General features: G+C 39.0%; 1 long non-coding RNA gene across 7 annotated transcripts in view; it reads left to right on the forward strand.

The window, feature by feature from the left end:
* Positions 1-15,646, forward strand: part of LOC102470563 (uncharacterized) — a 58,457-nt gene that overhangs the window by 7,478 nt on the left and 35,333 nt on the right. For 2 of the 7 annotated variants that reach the window (XR_003547308.1, XR_003547309.1), the window contains one exon: positions 36-137. The exons of the other annotated variants lie outside the window; for them this stretch is intronic. This is a non-coding gene — a long non-coding RNA (uncharacterized LOC102470563). The remainder of the gene's footprint in view (positions 1-35; positions 138-15,646) is intronic. 7 annotated transcript variants of the gene reach the window in all.

Here is a 15,646-nt window from a genome sequence, read left to right on the forward strand (position 1 = left end):
AGTTGAAAGCAATCACACACAGTCTGTTTCTGCAGGCCTGGTCTGCAGAAGCAGCAGGTGCTAGTCCCACGTGTCATCTGGCCCAGGAACTCAGTCTGCTTCTAGTGGCTGTGGCTATGCGGGTCTCAAGCCATCAGGTGAGTGTCATGCAGTTTTTCTCAAGGAGTTTTCTGGTCTTATTCAGAGGCTTGGAGCCTCTTAAGGTAAGTAGAGGGGAAAGAGAATCCAGGCTGGTCCTGGCTCTCTCCAAGGCCATCCTCCTTCTAAGACCTGCTGATAGGAAACCCTATCCTTCTCAAGGATATCCAAGTGGCTGCATCCAGTGAAAATGACACACTGGAGGAAGCTTGGCTATGACAATTATGAGTGATAATGTGTCTCATGTCTGGCCCCGCATAACTTTGCATGGTTCTTGCCAAAGGAAGAAGCCTGCAAGCTCAAGAAATAGCATAGGAGCACTTTAATCCAAGGCCAAGTGTCCCCTCCTGCCTGGGCTCTTAGGTCCCTAGACAAGTCTGCCTCAGCCTGCAGATAAATTCAGATGTACCTGCTCAATAGTCTGGGTGCAGATGGGGCTAACTCCCATGATCGAATCTCACTTCTTTTTGTACCTATCAGCAACATTTTTGAGTGTAATACTCTCCTCTTTGAAACTGTTTTGTTTTGTAGGGAGGCTACTTCTCCGATCTTCTCCCTTTAAATGCACTCCAAGAAAATGAAGTCAGAGCAAGCAAATAAAATGAATGGTTTCTTAAAAATATATTCCCTGGGGTTGGTGTGCAGGGCATTCAGCTCTTGGATCTGGATGCTCCTGTCCATATTAATGGTGGAGTGACTTAGCTAGAGGAAGACCCAATCAGAGGGAAGGAGTCTCTCCTGCATCCAGTCCCACCCTCTGTAGCTCTTGGTGTTATCTGAAGGCCTCTTCATCTGAAGGCCAGATTTCCTTATCGTGTGCCATTAAATTGCGCAGTCATGGAATTTAGAGCTAAAACATAAAGCAAAGATCTTCCATGTTAACGTTGTGTGTGGTACTAGATTCCCCTTGCAGCAAGGGTTTTTCTCTGGAACAAAGAAAAGATATTTTGCTCTTCCTGCTTTTCATAGGGGTCAGGGAAGCCCAGTGTGTAGGTCCAGGTTTCACTGTGTAGGAGGTTGCTGGGTGGAAATCCGCAGTATCCAATTCAGTAGCCGCTCACCATATGTTGCTGTTAAGCACTTGAAGGGTGGCTGGTCCGAATGAGGTGTGCTGCGAGTGTAAAGTACACACTGGATTTCAAAGACAAAGGTTAAAACCCAGGGCCCAGCCACGGTTGCACAGTGGTAGCACAGGGCTTGGTTCCTGGGCAAACTCATATAGAGGTCGGAGGAGAGGCATAGGAGCATGGTGGGAGTAGACTCTGTTCTTGGCTTGGGATGACGTTTCATCAGTTCAAGGTTAAATAGAAGAGCAAAACCAAATGCAGTACCTCCCATAAAGATAAATGTATCTAGTTTAACAAAGGAATGTTCCTTGTTTTTGAACCTTACTGCACCATTATATACCCTCGGGGTTCATAAAAATGTTATTGCCCAGACTCACAATTGCTGAGGTCTAGCTCAGCCAGCCAGATGTCCTTATGGTGTGCCATTAAATTGCACGGTCATAGAATTTAGAGTTAAAACATAAAGCAAAGATCTTCTCTGTTAACTTTGTGTGTGGTACTAGATTCCCATTTATATTAGTGGTTTTCAAACTTCAGCATGCATCGGAATCCCATGGAAGGCTTGCTAACAAGTGAATCATCCATTTGTCTGGTGGTGTTGCCTCAGCATCCATTTTTAAGGCTGATAAAAGTTGTTGGAAACCCAATGGTGCCCTCACCGTCTTTGGCCTAGTTAAAACTTCATGTGCTTTTTTTCTACTCGTTCCTTATCTCACTGACCTGAAACCCAGCACACTCCACAACTGTTGATCATGATAAAAATAAAATGGTCAGAGTCACGTAAATAAGCTTCCCCCTATGTGAATATTTTCCTTAGCTAATTCCTCTTTCTTCACCTCTGTCTCTGAAAAGACTAAAGGACAATGCCCACACAATGAGAAAAGCTTAACCTGGTATCTTCTCTTTCTCCCTCTATCTTTTACACACACCCTTTGGGTGAGCTCCTTGCTATCTCTGAACTTCCTGTCAATTTCCCATCAGCATCCCTACCATCTCTGAGATCTGTGAGTAATAAATTTCTTCAGTTTGATGCATTTTAGTTATATCTCTTTGGCCACTCTGGACAGAGAGACCTCAAGACCAAATTAGTAAGCAATCATAATAGAAATCACTGCAAAGTGTTTCTTGGAGTGTGAATTTCCTAACAAAATGTCTTAGCTTATTTGATCTGATCTGAAAATTCTTCTTTTTACCTTATATCCTAAAGAATATTTTTGCTGGATATAAAATTCTGCCTTGACAGTGGTGTCCCTTAGGGACTTTCAAAAAGTTGTTCCTCTGTTTTCTGACCATTATTTCCAAAAAGAAGTCTGCTTTTACTTGAATCACTGTGTTTTTAGGTAATATGTCATCTTATCTGGATGCATTCAAGATGTTCTCTTAATCTTCAGTTTTGAGTAGTTTGATTATAATATGCTTAGGAGATTTTCTCCATATATATGCTGGCTGGGTTTCTATAAAAGTCTTAAATCTTTCATTTATGGCTCTCTTTTGAAGCTTGGGATTTTGGGGGCTATGGTTTCTTTAAATCCTTTATTCCTCTTTCATTTGCTCTATTCTTCTTCTGGGACTTCAATTGCATGTTAGACTTGCATCAGTTAAAGGTTGTCTCTCAGGCTTGGTTCATTTTTAAAATTTTAATATATCGAATCATTTCTATGAATTTATTTTTAAGGTTTGTTTCTTTCTTTCTTCCCTGGGGGGTTGGGTGGGTGGGGGAGACAGTACCTCTAGCAGGGTCTTTTTTTTTTTTTTTGGGGGGGGGGGGAGACAGTTCCCTTAGCAGGGTTTTTTTTTTTTTTTTTCTTCTGAAATTTTTTTTTATTAATTTACATTCATTCCCTGAGCATCATCACAACATTCTAAATGTGGTTTCCCATCTAGAATATACTGCATAGTGGCTTAATAATGCATGTTATCATCCATAATATTCCATTTCTACTTTCATATATATGTTTTTTACCCCATGTCTAGCCCTCTGCCCTATTCCACTCTCTTATTACACTATCTCTGCTGTCTACCGTTGTCTTCAATCCCTTTTCCCCCAACATTTCGTTGGTCACACAATATCATAAGTAATCTAACTACTTTCAATAGCAAGACCAGCCGATGGTTTCAAGAAAAGCAGTTTTGAACTGGTAAGGATATTTCTTTGAAACTTAAAGCCTAGAAACAGGTTAGTATTCTGTTCAAATAGTAGGAACATGAATCTATTGATAGCTGAAGACAGGACAAAAATCCTTAAAACCGGACAACAAAGCTTAGAAGAAAAGCAGCAATATTTTAGTCAAGTCGTAGAATACTGTTTCATCAGTTCAGTCTCATGTACTTAATCTTTCTTCTGTATCTGTTGAGGTTCGATGTTCCAGATTGAAATCTGGGATGTAATACTCAACTCCAGCTTTTGGCCCTACAATTAAGTTGCCCATTTTCTTAGTTTCTGAACTCTTATTTCTGTGTGTCTGCATTTAATTTTACTGACATAGCACTCCCTTAAGAACTTCTTGGAGATCCGGTCTGGTGCTGGTAAATTCTTTCAGGTTTTGTTTATCTGGGAAAGTTCGTGTCTTTTCTTCCCAAATGAACGATAACCTTGCTGGGTACAGAATTCTCGGTTGAAATTGCTTTTCCCTTAATACTTTGAATACATTTTCCCATTCTCTCCTCGCTCTCATTGTTTCCGATGAGAGGTCTGCCGTTAGTCTGATGGGATACCCTTTGTAGGTAACTTGCCTTTTTTCTCTTGCCAGTCTTAGTATCTTGTCTTTGTCTGTGGTTTTGGTCAATCTGGCTATAATGTGTCTTGGAGAAGATCTTCTTGGGTTGATTCTATTTGGGGTCCTCTGTATTTCTTGGGACTGAATCTTTGAGTGCCTCTCCAGGTTTGGAAAATTTTCTTGTAAGATTTCATGGAATAGATTATCAATGCCCTTATGAGTCTCTTCACCTTCTGGGATGCCTATTATCCGGATGTTTGGACGTTTGATGGTATCTAGTACTTCTCGCATATTATTCTCAAATTTTTGGGCCATTTTCTCAGTCTTCGCGGTGGATTTTTCTAGGCCAACCATTTTCTCTTCTACATTAGAGATTCTATTTTCTGTATGATCTAGTCTGCTTTTAATACTTTCAAGGGAGATTTTGACTTCTTGTATTATAGCCTTCATCTCTAACAGTTCCATCTGATTCTTTTGTAAAGTGTGAAATTCCTCTTTTAGATCTAGCATGAATTTCCTCACCTCCTGGAACTCTTCAACTCCTTTCTCCTTCCTCTTCAGCAGTTCCTTGTCTCTCTTCTCTTCCATCTCTGTTAGCTTTGCCATTATGAATGTTCTGAATTCTTTATCAGACATTTCCATGATTTCCATTGAACTGTGTGTGGATAAAGAGGAGCTATCCTTTTCCCTTGTGGGAGAGGTATTTTCCTGCTTCCCCATATTTCTTGTGGTCCTGCAGCGATTTCTAGTCATCTGGTGGATGGTCGGTTTCTTCCCAAACTTGGAAGTTCAATCACACAAGTTTTGAATGCTGGAGGCCCAGTTATCAGTGGGACATCTTCCTTTCTCCCCAAATGGCTAGATCGCAGGAGCCATGGAGCTGTCTGTCTCTTGAAGAAGGGCTGTTCTGGGGCTCTAGCAGGGTCTTGATGTCACGATCCAGTCCAGCTTCAGACAGCCCTGGGTCATGGGCACAATCAGACCTGGCATAATCAGTGAGATCTCCAAATGAGTGTCAGCCTTGCCGACTGACAGCGTCTGGTCCCTCTGTAAATTTATCTTTAGTTTCACTGACTCTCCTTTATCACCCTCAATCTATAGTTGAGGGAAACCAGTGACTTGAAACAAACAAACAAAAAAGTTAATTTAGTTCTAAAATCGTGGCTTTAAAATTTTCATATTTTACTTGTTTCTATTTCTGTGTTGATATTTTCTGTTTTCATGTCTTGTGAGCATATTTTTCTTTTGCTGTCTCAGTTGTGCATTTCCTTCTCTCACTTTCAGCATTCTGCCTCTCTCTTGCACAGACCCTTGAGATTACACTGGTCTTATCTGGATAATCCAGAATAACTTCCCATTTCAAGGGTCTTTACTTAATTGCATCGGCAAAGTTCCTTTTGCTATATAGGGTTACATATTCACTGATTCTGGGAATTATGATAGAGTATCTTTGAAGGAGAGGGGCATCATTCTGCCTTCCACAATAGTATATGAATACTTCTCATAGATGAATCGCATGGTTAACTATGATTAAATTTTCATTTCTGATAAAATTTCATTGGTATTAATAATTATCTTTTGTTATTTGCTTAATTTTCTATTAGGTGGTTGGAGAAGTCATGGCTTTTTTTGGTTTGTTTTTCTATGCAAAAATACATCATGACTTTCCTGAGGACCCAATATATATACTTACACAGATTATTCTCTAAATTAGAATTATAAAACTCTTCTTAATATGGTAAAACACATCAGTTAAGCTATTTGTTCTAGTTTCTTTTCTGGGGCTCTCCTTCCTGAAGCCCTGTGCCCTCCTTCTTGTTTTGAAATTCTTGTTCTTTAAATCAGAGATTAATGACCTTTTTTTTTTGGTAAAGAGTTAGATAGTAAATACTTTAGGCTTTAAGAACATATAGTCTGTGTCTTAATTCCTCAAATCTATCTTTGTAGTGTAAAAGCAGTCATAGACAATATGTAAATAAACAGGCTCATTATATTTCAATAAGACTTTACATAGATAAAAGGATAGAATAGGGACCAGCAGTTGGTGTAATGGCTGTCACTGGACTCCCATGTAGTTGACTGCGGTTTGAGCCCCAGACCCGGTGGCTTAAACTCACGCTGGGTGCGTGAGGAGAATGAGGGAGAAGGGATTGTGGGGCCATCACCCCTGGGGGGGGTGTGATTTCTTGCTTTCTGTCTCTCCCTGTCTTTCTGGCAAGCGCATGCACACTATAGCAAAAACTTCTCCACAAAAAGACAGAATAAAGGAATAGTATAAAGAATCCAGGAACAGATCCATACAAATATGCCTAGCTGATTCTTGACAAGGAGAAAAGGAATTAAATTGAGAAATGATAACTTTTTAAACAAATTAACCAATGGTTTGGAGAAATGCGATAACCATAAGCAAAAGGAAAAAAAGAGAGGAGAAAAAAGAAAAAATAATAATAAGATTGTGGCTTCACACCTGTATAAAAATTGACTCAGAATGGTTCAAGGGCTACAAAACTGTAAAACTTTTAAAAAAAGAAAACAGAAAAGTTTCTAAATCTAAAGTTAGATAAAGAATTCTTAATCATTAATCAAAATCCTAATCATTAAAGAAAAAATGATGAATTGGATTTTGCCAAAATTAAAAGCTTTTGCTTTGTGAATGACTCTAGTGGAGAATAAAAAAATAGGCGACATACTGGAAGAAAAAGTTTGAAAACCACATATTCAACAAAGCACTAGTAGCTAAAATATAGAGATCTCTGGAGACCAGCAGGTGTTGTGGTGGTTAAGGCTCTGGACACTCCCACATGACTGACCACAGTTCGAGTTCCAGACCTGGTGGCTTTGCTTTCTCACTCTCTCTCTCTCTGTGTCTCTCTCTGGTCAAATTCAAATAAATGAATTAATAAATAAAATAATAATTCCTTAAAGTATATACATATAGAGAGATCTCTCAAAACTCAACAGTAAAAAAAAATCAATTATATTAGAAAATGCCAAGAGGCATAATAGATATTTCACCAAATGGTATACAGATGATAGATGAGTATATAATTAAATGTTCGGTTGCCCATCAGGAAAATGCAAATGAAAACCACAATGACATATCTCTATATATCTGTAAGAACAGTTCAAATTTTAAAATAATAGTAAAATACAGATAAAACAAAATGCTAGTTAGGATATGTAGAAATGGAATCTCTTATAAATCGTTGAAGGAAATTTAAAATGGTACACTTTGGAAAAACAATTCTGGAATGTCTTATGAAACTAAACATGCAATTAGCCATTTGAAACAGCAATTGTATGCTAGGCTATTTATCTTGGAAAAATAAAAGCTTAGGTTCACACAGAAACATATACATGAAAGTTCATGGTTGCTTTATTGGTAATAACACAAACGGAAAACAATCTGGATGTCTTTCAATGGATAAAGGCCTAACACAGGGTATTACATCCATTCCATGGAATACTACACAGCAATGAAAAGGAACAAGCTATTGATACAATTTGGATGAATCTCAGGGAATAGGGCTGAGTGAAAAAAAAGAAGCCAATCCTAAAAGTTTGCATACTATAGGTTCTTTTATACAGCATCCTGAAATGACAAAATTATTACAATGAAAAATAGACCTATCTGTGTGGCCTCAGCATTGTGGAGCGCTGCATTATTGTGACACCACTGCAGTTGGCTTAAAGTACATTGTTTGTTGTTCATTTTGTTTTCAATGTTTTTAAGCATTCTGCATGTATGCTCACCAAAAAGAGACAGAGAGAGAGAAAGAGAGAGTGGAAATGAGAAAGCATCCTCCAGGGAAGACGGCCACGCTGCAATCCCTTCTCTTCCATTCTCCTCCTGGAATTTTGGGCATCCATGCACACATACCTGGTGTGATTTTCAAGCTGCTAGGTTCTAGACTCGAACCATTATTGGCCATGTGGGAGTTCAGCACCTTAATCCCTATGCCACCTGCTGGTCCCATAATACATTGTTTTAATCACTCACCCAGATGTTTTTCCAAGGGTCTTTTGAGACTCCCTCCATCAATACTTTTAAGTCCATCCAGAGCTATCATCAACTTTCCTAATAGTCCTCTCAAATATTCTAGATGATTGTTCCCCTTGTTTACCTGATCCCATGTACATATTCTCTCTTTCATGAACTACTCGTAATCATAGGTGTACATTTTTAATGTTCTTTCATAAATTCAGTCTTTTAAATAATTTTTTTTCTACTGTTTCTAAAGATTTAAGTCAGAAACTAGAGGCAGGACTTTGTGCTTAATTCTCTCCCCCCCCCACTCCACTATGTTCTGGAATACTTTAAATGCCACCAGAAATATTAGTTAATGTTTTGATAGAACTTACATTTAAAAAAAAATCCTTTGGGTTTGAGTTCAGGATGAACTGTCGACTCTGTAACATTTCTTGCACGACTTTAGTCTTTCTAGATTTTCAACGTCTCAGCGGTTTAGGTCATTGGCATTTTGCTCAAAAACCCATCCCTTTTACACAGATCTTTGTAGTCTGATAGGAATTTGACATAATAAATTCTTATCATTTTAAAATTTTGCTGTGTATATAGATGCCTTAGAATACTTGTCTTCCAGACTGTGTGTGTGTGTGTGTGTGTGTGTGTGTAATGAACAATTTTTATTCAAAGCAAATGAGCAAAAAATATTGATCTTCTTTCCTCTCTCATGGGAGAGCACAGTGCTTTATATAATTTCTGGCTAGTTTTCTTTTTAATTTCGTTGTACTGCCATTGGTCATGGTTCAGAGAACCAAGACTTTTTTCCAACACCAGTTGTGTGGCTAATAATTCACTTTGGTACACTCTGTTCACCTTTAATGCTATGGCTATCAGTAGGGAAATACTGGAAGTTAGCATGACCTCTGATTAGTTTTACAATATCATCTCTCCTGGATGCTGTTTATCCTCTTATGAATGAGTAGCTTTGGTAAGCGTGGTAGAACCTCCAGTGTCTCTTGGATACACACTCCAGGAAAAATCACGTATGTCATTGTGTGAGTAGGTGATCATGATCATGTGTATGTAGTACCATTGGGAATAGTTAGTAACTAACTGTTGCAGCTTTCTCTCTCTCTCTCTCTCTCTCTCTCTCTCTCTTTGTAACCCCTGGGGAGTTTTCTTAGCAATTCTGAAAGCAGGGTATAGGTTTATTTTATTTTATTTTTTGGAGAGGTTTTCGCTATAGGGCGCGTGCGCTCACCAGACAGACAGAGAGAGACATAGAGATAGAAAGTGAGAAATCACGCCCCAGGGGGGATGGTCACGCCGCAATCCCTTCTTCTCCATTCTCCTCCGGGGATCTTGGGCACGCACACACACGCACCCGGCGTGAGTTTTAAGCCACTGGGTCCGGGACGGGAACCATGGTCGACTACGCGGGAGTCCAGTGACATAGTCATTACACTAACTGCTGGTTCCCTTTTTTTTTTTTTTTTTGAGAGATTTTTGCTATAGGATGCGTGCGCTCGCCAGACAGACAGAGACATAGAGACAGAAAGCGAGAAATCGCCCCCCAGGGGGGTTAGTCACGCCGCAATCCCTTCTCCTCCATTCTCCTCTCAGGATCTTGGGCATGCACGCACACACGCCCAGCGTGAGTTTTAAGCCACCGGGTCCAGGACACAAACCGCGGTCGACTACGTGGGAGTCCAGCGACATAGCCATTATGCTAACTGCTGGTTCCCTGGTTCCCATTTTTTCAGCATATTCAAAATAATCCTCTACCCAAAAAATCTTTAAATATAATCTATATTTCTAAAAGTATAAAGATTTCTTTTCTTCTTTTTCTCTGTTGTTGGGATCCTTCAAAATCCACTTCTTATTAGTGGTTTCCTTCTACTAATGAATTTTTATGGAAAAATTTCTTACCGTGTTGTGAACTTTTCTTTCTCTCAAGTAAACCAATTTGCATCCTAAATCTCCAAGTTATTAGCTATGGGAACATGGGCAAAACGTTTAACCTCTCTGAGTTAAAACTGTACCTATCTCATGGGATTGTTATGAAGATGAAGTGAGATAATGAATATATATTGTTTAGCGTGGTACATCAGGATCAATAAGTACGAGGCGGTGTTGTTAAGTAATTATCATCACCATCTCTGTCATTTCTGTGCACCTGCTTTCTCCAACATCATGCAAAACTTCCGGCTTAACAATCGCAGGAAATATTTGGGGTGATTATCTACGACAGTCAGGTAACTACAGTAGCCTGTCCCATGGGCTCTTGTTACAAATATCTCTGTCTCTATCTACTGGATCTTTAGCCGAGCAGTCCTGCGTGGGCACCATCTGTATCTGTTTGTGCTGCTCCTGGAAAGTGCGCTTCTAAAACTTGCTTATTCTCTCCTCTCTCTGGAAGTGATAACCCGCCAACCTCTGAGTGCTAGCAATTTGCAAGGTATTGATTTACCTGACTCTTGCACTCCCTCCTAGAACACACACACACATTGTAAAACTTGTTTCTTCCTTTATACAATTGGATTTCTCTTATTTTCTATGTTCCGACAATAGTCCAATTTCGATCTTTGCCCTGGAATTTCAGTGCTATGGTTTCCTTTTAAACCAGTCCTTTCAGCACTGATATCAGCTAATGCCCCAAACTCATCTCTACTGATATCAGTAATACCCCAATCCCATCTCTACCGACATCAGCTAATGCCCAAACCCATCTTCACCAATATCAGCTAATGCCTCAAATCCCTCTCCACAGTGGAGACAGGTTTGGGCATTCGCTGATGTCAGTGCTGAAAGAATGGGTTTGGAAAGAAACAGAGCAATACATTTCTACAGGAAAGATGAGAATTATAATGCTGATGTATAAAAACAAATATAAAATACTGAATTATAAATATAATAGGCAACATTTCCTGAGTACTCTGCAATGTGCCGGTTACTAGTTAAGAACTTTTCTTGGGTTATACCATGTCTTTCTACCGAAGAATACTGAAAGAAATTTTCATTGTTATCCCCATTTGATGGATGAGGAAACAGTTGCGGATGGATTGTTTCACTAACTCATGATCATGCCTATCTATTCAGCCATGAACTCTAGACACAAGCCTGGAGTTTGAGAAGGTCTAATAAATTATTCCTCTATACTCCCTCTTGAATTCTAAGCCAACTAACAGAACCAAACTAATGAGAAGAAGAGAGATCAGAAGACTGGCTCTTTTACTGATGTAGATTAGCTTGGAAGACATGGTTCATGCATGGTTCATGGCTTTCCTCTTCCTGAGGTCCTTCACTTTAGACCATGGGAATGTTTGCTTCTCGAGGGAAGACACATCTAGTCAGCTCGCAGCCTTGTATCACTCCAGGATGAAGATGGAAGACATAGAGAAAGAATTCTAGTGTATTATTTTTATGACTGATGAAAACTGGATTGTAGGACATGGTTTAAGTGTGTCATTCAAGTAATTTCCTGTATTAAACCTCAGAATTGGACAGACTCAGGGCCCCAGCACAAAGTAAACTGCCTCAATGGGCAAAAATGGGTAGTCTCTAGAACTGATGACGAATTCCTTCTGACTGTTTTCCTGGCTCCTTCAATGCCATAATTTTTGTCCATTCCTTCCTTGGGACCTATGGCAGTTGGATTATGCCGGGCCAAGTCATAGGGCTTACCCTCTTTGGATAAGTTATATAAAACTTGGGTGTGGAGATTTTTCATCTGTGACCCCAGAATTTGTCTGCTTTAGTTGTCTTGCAAGAGTTTGTGGGAGAGTAAAACAGCCTCAGGAACTCCTGAGAATGAGTCTAAGTAAGACTTGAAACTTACTTTTAGCTCCCATTAATGAGTATGAATATAGAGCATTTGTCTTTTGGTTTCTGGTTTATTTTACTTAGGATTATTTCCGCTGAGTTTGTCCATGTTGCCTTAAGTGACTAAATTGCATCCTTTTTCAGGGCTAAATAATATTGCATTAAAAATATATATAAAAGATATGGGTATACGTAAATACACACATATTATATATTATATATATATATTATATGGGTATATACACATACACACTCACACACAATTGTATGCAGTATATACACATATATAATATACATGTGTGGGTATACCTAAGTACACATGTATAATATATATTATATGAACATATCCATATACATAATCACACACAATTGTATACAATATACAATTGAATTTCTCTTATTTTCTAATGTCTACACACTTGCATGGTGTATATATATGCATACATACAATATAACAATATATATAGTACTTAACCTCTCTGAATATAATTTCCTCATTTGCAAAATGAGGTAGTTAAAATTGTAGCTATCTCATGGGGTTGTTGTGAAGATGAAATATGATGATAAACGTATATTGCTTAGTTTGGTACATAAGGATTAATAAAAATTAGGTGTGTTGCTAGTAATTATCATCATTCTCACTGTCATCTCTGTGCCAACTGTTTTCCCCAACTATATATATGTGTGTGTGTATATATATATATAGCATTTTCTTTATCGACTCATCTGCTGTTGACTAGTTAGGTTGATTTTATATCCTAGCTATTGTAAATACTGCTGCAATAAACATGAGCGTGCATATGTCTCTTCATAATACGAACTTCTTTTCCCTTGGGTATTTATCCAGTAATGGGTTGCTAAATCATAAGGTGGTCCTATTTTTAGTTTTCTGAGACACCTCCACACTGTTTTCCATAAGGCTTTATGAGTTTATATTCCCGACAGTGAACATGTGTTTCCCTTTCTCCATAATCACACCAACATTTGTTACTCTTTATTTTTTGATAATAGCCATTTTAACTGGGGTGAGGCAATACCTCATTATAGCTTTGATCTGCATTTCCCTGATGATTAGTGGTGCTGAGCTTTTCCTCAGGTGCTTGCTGTCCATTTGTATGTCTTCTTTCAAGAGCTGTCTGCTCAGATCTATTGCCCATTTGTAAATCAGGTTAAGATTTGATTGTGTAGAAGTGGAGAGTGTAACAGAGGATACCAGAAGCTGGAAAGGGGAGAAAAATTAGGGGTGAGGGATGGGGAAATCTTGATGAACAGATACAAGACTGTTGGGGCCAGCAAGTGGAGTGATGGTTAAGGCACTGGACTCTCACATGGGTGACCATGGTTCAAGTCCTGAACCTGGCAGCTTGAAAATAACACTGGGCATGTGTTCGTATGTGCCAGAAATCCTGAAAGGAGAATGGAGGAGAAGGGTTTGTGGTGTGACCATTTCCCCTGGGGAGTGATTTTTGCACTTACCCTTTCTCTGTCTCTCTATGGCAAGCACACACACCCTATGGCAAAATCTAAAACAAACAAGCAAACAAAAACAGATACAAAAGTACAAGTAGAAAGGGATCATGAGTTCGAGAGTGCTGTAGCTTTGGAGAGTGATGACGACAGGTACAGTTCAACACACACGTTGAAATAGAAGAGTGTATACCACAGAGCAATGATAAATGTTTACTGCCATGTTTTGATCATTACATACTGTGCACCTTTTGTAAAACCCATAAATTTTATAACTATAATATGTAAAACAGAAATCATAATAAAAAAGACTTGAAACTCGTATTACAATAAATGTGCCCATTCCTCTATATCAGTGATCGTCATGTCAATATTGTTACACGTAAGAATTATGTGATGCTGGAGCCGGCAGGTGGCGTGGTGGTTAAGGGTGCTGGACTCCCACATGGCCGACCATGGTTCGAGTCCCAGACCTGACAATTCTCTTTCTCACTCCCTCTGCCCCCCCTCCCATCCTTATCTGGTCACATTAAAATAGATAAATAAAGGGAACCAGCAGTTAGCGTAATGGCTATGTCGCTGGACTCCCACGTAGTCGACTGCGGTTCGTGTCCCGGACCCGGTGGCTTAAAACTCACGCCGGGCGCATGTGCGTGCGTGCCCAAGATCCTGAGAGGAGAATGGAGGAGAAGGGATTGCGGTGTGACCATCCCACGGGGGGGTGATTTCTCGCTTTCTGTCTCTATGTCTCTCTGTGTCTGTCTTGCGAGCGCATATGCCCTATAGCAAAAACTTCTCCAAAAAAAAAAATAGATAAATAAAGTCAAATACAATAATTTTTTAAGAAAAAAAGAGAATTGTATGATGCCATCATTATAAAAGGAGCAGCTTGCTTCATGCCCTCTCTTCCTTTTATGCGTGTACTACAAAAGGCTTCAGGATCTTTTTGTCATGTTTGGGTTCATCCTCACACATGCCTTTCTGAAATGAAACAAATAAAAAATAGTGGGGGCCAGAAAGTGGTGTGGAGGTTAAGGCACTGGACTCCCACATGGCTGAGTACCGGATCCAGTAGCTTGAAACTCACGCTGGGCGTTTGCACATGCATGCCCAAAATCCTGAAAGGAGAAAGGAGAAGGGATTGCGACATGGCCATCTCTCCTGAGGGGGTGATTTCTCGCTTTCTGTCTGTCTGTCTCTCTCTGTCTGACAAGCCTATAACAAACATCTCTCTTGAAAAAAAAAGAAAGAAAGAAAAAGAAAGAAAGAAAGAAAGAAAGAAAGAAAGAAAGAAGAAAGAAAGAAAGAAAGAAAGAAAGAAAGAAAGAAAGAAAGAAAGAAAGAAAGAAAGAAAGAAAGAAAGAAAGAAAGAAAGAAAGAAAATTATGCTGGGCACGTGTATGTGTGCATGCCCAAAATCCCAGGAGGAGAATGGAAGAGAAAGGATTGTAGAGTGGCCATCCCCACCCTGGGGAGGGTTGTGATTTCTCACTTTCCTTCTCCCTGTCTCTCTCTGTCTCTCTGTGGTGAGTGCACAATCTTTAGAAACAAAATTGTGTTTCTTAATTCAAATTATTCTTTCAGATTTCTATTTAAAATTCTTGAATTTGTAATTATTAAAACACTGAAAATTACTACTGACACAAGAGTGACAATGCACTAACAATAAAATCAAAGTAGAATCTGAACTATGTAGAAGTAGTAGCAACTCCACACTTTGAAGATAATTGAAGTCAACAGTAGTGTTTCAGATGCCTAGCAACCTCTTGGCCTGCAGTGATGTTACCACACCAGCAGATGGTGCTACAAAGCTTCCCAGGTACAGTGGGAAGACCATATACCAAGCAATGGCTGTTGTGGTTTCTTAGTGAGCTGGAACTGATGAGTTATATTCAAATTTATTTTATTAATTATTTTTACTGCTTATGATAGTTACACTTTCTTTCCTTCCTACATTTCTTCCTTCATTCTTTCCTCTCCTCCTTCCTTCCTTTTAAAAAAATATAATAGACAAAATTTATATATATTTAAGGTATACAATATGATGCTTTATTATATATATACATATGTGTGAAATTATTACCACAATCAAGCTAATTCATATATTTGTAACATCACATAGTCCCATTGTGTATGTTCGTGTGAGTGTGTGTGTGTGTGTGTCTGTATGGTGAAGATTACTTACGATCTAACCTCTTAGCAAATTTATACGCTGCATTATTTTTTAACTATAATCTTCATGCTTTGCATTAGATCCTAAAACATATTCATCTCATTCTACCCTTTACCCAGTATCTCCCCATTTCTCCTACCTTTTGACTCCTGGTTAACTCCCTTTCTGCTCTGTTTCTATATTTGACATTTTAGATTCCACATGAGTGAGGTCAACATTTTAGATTCCACATGAATGAGGTCATGGGACATTTGTCTTTGTTTGAATGATTTCATTTAGCATATATATGCATGCA

Source organism: Tupaia chinensis, unplaced genomic scaffold (genome assembly GCF_000334495.1).
Source record: "Tupaia chinensis unplaced genomic scaffold, TupChi_1.0 Scaffold143824_1, whole genome shotgun sequence".
Classification (NCBI taxonomy): domain Eukaryota; kingdom Metazoa; phylum Chordata; class Mammalia; order Scandentia; family Tupaiidae; genus Tupaia; species Tupaia belangeri.